The sequence below is a fragment of the Adiantum capillus-veneris genome, chromosome 27 (genome assembly GCF_014529385.1).
Source record: "Adiantum capillus-veneris isolate H3 chromosome 27, ASM1452938v2, whole genome shotgun sequence".
Classification (NCBI taxonomy): Eukaryota; Viridiplantae; Streptophyta; class Polypodiopsida; order Polypodiales; family Pteridaceae; genus Adiantum; species Adiantum capillus-veneris.
This window is the reverse complement of record NC_140957.1, coordinates 4,857,495-4,863,856: the sequence shown is the minus strand read 5'-3', so window position 1 is coordinate 4,863,856 and position 6,362 is coordinate 4,857,495.

Here is a 6,362-nt window from a genome sequence, read left to right as displayed (position 1 = left end):
ATCCCGCTCGTCATCTAATCACCGTCACCTTCAGGATGATCTACTCTAGCACAACACCTTGTCATCATCATCTCCACGGTCGCTACATCTACTGCTATAGACAAACATGCGCGCGCGCGCCAGAGAGAGAGAGAGAGAGAGAGAGAGAGAGAGAGAGAGAGAGAGAGAGAGAGAGAGAAGGAGGAGAGAGGCTGTTGGTACTAGGTCATGCACACAAGAATTACAGAGAGAGACGACATGATTTGCACCATAGAAGCCAGACAACCTGGCATGCTTGTCATTTGAGTCATGATATAATATTTTCAAAAAATCTCATCTATTCTCCCTAGATGCTAAGCCCTCCTACAACCGCATGGTCGTAACCCACTAGCTATTTGGTTTCCTCCTACATACTTTCTCCCATGTAGTCTCCTTCCTACATGCCTTGACGCACTGTTCATGGAAAACCAACCTTTAGTGTAGTTTTAAAGGACAAAAAATGAAAATTCACGGTTAGTTTGGATGGTCACCTTGATGGAAACCGACTGAATTTGGAAGACGTGTAAAAATTGGTAAAAGCCTTGAAGTTTTTACTAAAAATCGGGATATTTCCAACGCTCTCCTTTTTGCCATTGGTTACTAAAAATGTTAAGGGTTAGCACTTCCCCGACATCTGCTTGTTCGTGTGCTCATTTGCAAGTTGCATGTGCCACATGAGGAACCCTTTAAATTTTCTTTTGTTCCCCATTTTCACCCGCTTTGCTAGTCCAGGTCCGCGCCAATCAAACAAAATTATACCACCCTATTTTTCCATGTTTCTCACTTCTCCTTAAAAGTCACAAGATACCTTAATATTCTCAAAGGTTTTGCATCCTCTCCCCTACTTTTCTCTTAGGATCCCCCACCCTCCCTGCCCCCCCTCCAAGTCTGTGTCTGTGGGCCAGTAGCATTGGTCGTGTCTTTTGTCACGCCATGCCGCCAGCTGGTTGGCCTCATACTTGATCTCATCAATAATTTAATTGACATGTACATAGTTTCTAATTCCTAGTGCGAGTGGTCTCAAAAAGGCCATTAATTTGCCTTGAAGTTCAATCTCCCAATCTGAAGCATGTCGCGATCTTCCCTTCTGTGAAAACACTGTCCCCTCGGCCATCGCATCTAGCCCTGTTGCCAACAAGGATGGTCTCTCTCTCTCTCTCTCTCTCTCTCTCTCTCTCTCTCTCTCTCTTAATTTGAGAAAACAAAGTAATGAACAACTTATAACCCCTATCCAGATTCATAGCAAAGTCCTCATCATTTATCATACCCTGCTGCACCTTACACTCATGGCTAGGGACTCGTGTGTGCAAGAGTAGTCCTTGATGCCCATCTCTTTGCCCAAGCAAGATACCATGCTAGCAAATAATTCATAAGCATATTTATATGTAGGTCTGTCAATCAGCAACAAAGATTTTGATAGCAATGAACTATCATCATTTTGCCGAGTCCATCCATGAGACAACAATGATGGACTCTAATTGAGAAGAGACTGCTAACGATCATGTCAATCAAGATGGCCAAAAAGGTGTCCAAATGCAGCAGAAAGGATATCGAATTGTTTGAAGTATCCCACAAAAGACTACAACTTGATCAAGTTTCCAAGCAGTCCCAACTGTCCACTAATCTCTTTCTCCTAAAACCAAATTTCATCGCGACTGCGATGCAAAAGCTAGTGGTCTACTTTGACCCAAAAAGGGAAAGGCCTCAGATATGGGACTCCTAGCAAAAAAGGCCTAAACTTTTTTCATCTACCTGCTCCAATTAGTTTGATTGACTCCAATCACACGAGTAAATCGAATAAATAATCATCCAATTTCATACACACAACATTTCCTTGAAGAAGATCTTGAAAATACTAGCGTGCAAGCTGCTTCCATTCAACTGGTTGCTTATGTTATTATAAGAAGGTCTCTCTCTCAGCCCTGAATAGAGAATTGCATCTCTCTCTCTCTCTCCACCTATGGCCAACCCCCTCTCTCGCCATGCGCCCGCCTTGCTTGACAGACAGAAAGAGGCACACAACACCCCCTTTGCCTTGGTGTGCAGTCGATCGTCTTGCCTTGCTTACTTGGCTGAAAATGCACATCACACCCTCCTCTGTCCTCGTGTACAACAGGTCGTCCTACCTCATTTTCTCGATAGAAAACACAGAGAAAATAGCACTTCTACTGAACAAAAGAGAGCAACTGCTAATAGCCTATACCACCTCGTAATCCCCCAAGTCAATCCGCGTCGCCGCGGACTGATTTGAAGGGGTTTTGGGTGTGTTGTCTTTCTTTCCCTCACTTGCAACGTGCCATCTCCTCGCCTCCCTAGATTCCAATCAAAAGAACTACACCGACTTATGTTGGGATCTAAAACCCCCCCCCCCCCCCCCCCCCCCCCCCCCCCCCCCCAAATCAATCCGCGTCGCCGCGCACTGATTTGAAGGGATTTTGTGTTCTCAAAAGATATTTTTGTGCACACAATGGTGGCAGATCGAGATCAAAAGCTCTATGATGTTCTCACCAAATGTAAATGGAAGGCCTTTGACTGCTTTCACCTCAAAGGTAGGTGGCCTTAAGCAAGACATTGCAAGGTGAGATAACTCATGGAGGGAGGTGTGTCAAGGTCATCGAATCTCTAGGCATGGGATTGTTGTAAGGCAATGGAGGTGCAAGGCACACAATGGCACTACCCCACGGCACAAGCATGACTAACGAGCTACATGGCACCAGGTGATGACGTATCCAGGGGTGAAGTCGACGGGGTCAAAAGGGCTAATTATGTTTGTGGTCACTAGTCAGGGGTTGAATCCGAGGGTGTGACAGGGGCAACGGGTTACGGCGGGCAGTTGTTGTGCACAATGGGAGAGATAGTGGCTTGGGGATTCTGGTCCGAGAGGGATCATTAGAGGCAACTGAAAGTACAAGATGTCATGAGAAAAATAGAAAAGGGCATTCGAAGTTATTGCAATAGGGCTGCACTAGGAGCTGCTAAGATATGGTTGTCCAAGAAAGGGGGAATCTAAAAAAGAAATGAGTTTTTTAAAAGATGTGTCAATATGTCTAGGAGGTCAGTAGGGCGTCCACTTCATACATTAGCACGTTGTTAAGAGGAATCCTACATAATATAATCTTCCTCTCCGGTGTATTCTACTACTTGGAACAGACATACTCCATCTATTTTGCCAAAACTCAATTACTTAGCCTCCCAGATTCTCTTAGAATACAGATATTCCAAAAGGAAACCCCCCTGCCTCGGGCTTGCTTTGCACCCATCTGGTTCAGGGAGCTTGAGCTCACAACGTAGCTCTCTGCGATGGGAGACATTAGGATGCTATTTTTTAAAGTAATACAAACCCAAGGTTGAGGCTTCTCTTTATATTATCGTAAAGCTATTAGGATGCTATTTTTTGAAAGTAGTACAAATGAGAGAGTTGCAGCTTCTCTTCATATTATCATAAAGCTATTAGTGGCGTGCAAAAAAAAACTATAAAAGCGCAGAGTCCTACTTGCACTCTAGAGAGAGAGAGAGAGAGAGAGAGAGAGAGGAGGGAGTCATTCGACTTCTTTGTTGCCTCCTTGTGGCCTGGTTCCTCACCTTGTCCCTTGCCTGCTTGCTCATGACCTTGTCTGCCACCTGCCCTACTCATTTCCTCAACTGTCAACTAGCCCTTATTTTTCCCCTCCCCCATTTAAGGGTCCCTTGCTTTACCAGATAGCATCTCACGAGATTCTTCTCAATTAAACCAAAATTAAAATTTGTAGCCACATACTTGCTTCAAAAATGGGGGATCTTAAAAGCCCCCAAATCAATCCGGGTCCCCATGGAGTGATTAGAAGGGGTTTATGCCTTTCAAAAGATGATATAAGAGGTTTGATATAAGAGATGTTTCGCATGGGCAGGTGTTGTAGTTAATTGGCAACCCCTAGCTGTAGTTAACTGGAAACCCCCATTGGCCCATCTAGCCAAATATTGAAAATTTGCTATAAGGGAAAATATGTTGGGGTGTGTGTGTGTGTGTGTGTGTGTGTGTGAGAGAGAGAGAGAGAGAGAGAGAGAGAGAGAGAGAGAGAGATATATTTGTTTATCGTTCTCAAAGGTCAAATACAACCTATGGGACCAAAAGAAACATATCATGTGAGAGTACAGAGCTGATTACTAATGACGCTCAATGCTTGTATGTGTGTGTGTGTGTGTGTGTGTGTGTGTGTGTGTGTGTGTGAGAGAGAGAGAGAGAGAGAGAGAGAGAGAGAGATACATGGAATGTGTACACCTATAAGAAAATTTGGTTTTTCTTGCATATATGCAGATGCCTTCAAATGTAGAGAAATATAATGAGCAAATTTTATATTGCTTGCTAACTTTATGAAATGTCACATGAAATTAAGTGTTGTCAAAATGTATCAAGAGTTGATAGTGCTATATATGCTATCCTCTTGCATTGGCTGGTTTTGCTTGATTTTTGGTTTGCTCGACAAATCTTGCTCGGTCTTTGGAATTCGTTATGTGTCATTCTCCATTGCAAATGCCCGTAAGTCTTCGCCTTGTTTGTTTACGGTCTCTTGCAATGATACCAAGTATGCCATGATCATGGTTTTCGATGTCATTGGTTGGGTGGTTGTGTTGTTATCTCCACACTTAGGAGATTTTGGATCATTTTTCACAATGGTTGTGGACCTTGTTGAAGAAGAAGAACCCTCAGAAGACATTGTCTGTAAAATAAGAGATGAGAGTCAATTTTCTTGAAGCTGTTTACTTTGAAAATGCCGCTATAGAAATGCCTTTCATAACTCTGAAATTTTTTGTCTTTACATCAATGCATAGAGGGATTTGTGCTCTTCAATTGAAGCTATAGATCACCCAAATCAGAGTTCGGATGAAGAAGTTATGATCAAAAGAGTGAATTGATGTCTACTAGGTCAAAACACGGCTGCGTTTTTTGTTGGAGAGAGAGAGAGAGAGAGAGAGAGAGAGAGAGAGAGAGATGCCGACCGCACTAGTACATGTTATTGGGGAGGAGGTGGAAAGTAGGGTTTATAAATACCACAACCCAAGGGGATAGTGTGAAAGTCGAAACTTGAGAGTGCGATACAATTACCTGCCAACTACTATATGTAGCTTCAAATCTCTCATTTATGTCAAGACACACCTCAAACTACTAAAAGATTTTACACCAAACAACTTCATCTATTCAGAGTGACCCCTTGTAGGGTAGCATTTCCTCAATCCTCATTACTTCTCTCCCTAGAATTTCTCTTAGCTTCAATGCCTGCGACCCTCATGGTGCGGAAACAAGAGAGCTGCTCCTTTCAATGCTTGAGAGCCATTGTATCTAGTCGTGAAGTCCACATAAAATATTTTCATCTACATCATGTACATGCAGCAATTAATTTGCTTCTGGGAGCTTTTCTCTCAATAATGAGGGGTTTTTATCATGAGAGGTACATGCTTTCTTTCGCTATGTCAGCAGTCAAGACGTGCACTTCACGAGTAGAGGCTTTGCTTGCAACTTATTTTGCAGGCTGTAGATTGATTTTCTTGTTTGCAAAGTTGAAAATTACTTGCCTGGAAAATTGTGGTAGTTGCTGCAGGAGATGCTTCAAACATAGCCCCCCTATCAACTTCATCACCAAGTTTAAAAACAAACTGCAATTGCGTCAAGACTTGCAAGTATGTGAGGCTGGATCAGTTCAGTGATTTAGTGGTAGGTGCGCGCGCGCATACACACACACACACAGCAGGTCAAGCCATTCAACAAGCGGAATACCACAGCAACAACCTTAGGAGGGAGCGGTATTTAGTCCTCCTTCTAGCCACATGATCGGAGAGCTCTTCTCTCTTTTTGGTTGGGATGATGGGTTGAACAACATGATTGTGCTACATCCCAACCATTTTAGAAGTGCCGTGGCGACGTCGGCCTAGTGTCCAGAGGCAGAGCCGTGTCTACGGAAATGTGAGCCGGCCTTCGGTTGTTAGGTGCCCAAGACCCCCTCCCCCCATTGTTGTCGGCCTCAAGGCGTACGTGTTGAATGGCATGCTATCGTGTAGTGGCTTTGCCTGGTGTTGGACGGTCGGGCGTTGGCGGGTCATATTTTTGGTGGACAGGGACTTTGTGCGGCGGTGCCTGCTTTGCCGTGGCCTCGGCTACGAGCCTCTCTGGGGGTGGAACGCATGCACCACCGCATAATGGCCCACCCTGTCGCGCCCGCCGGCCCTTCTACGTGGGGTGGGATCAGCCGTGTGATCACGTGCGACCTTGACGTGGCCCCCCGCGGTCGATCCCCCTTCCTCCCCCTAACCCGGGTCTAGGGTTAACCCCGATGCTGTTGTGTCGATAAAATTGCCCCCGCATCCAAACC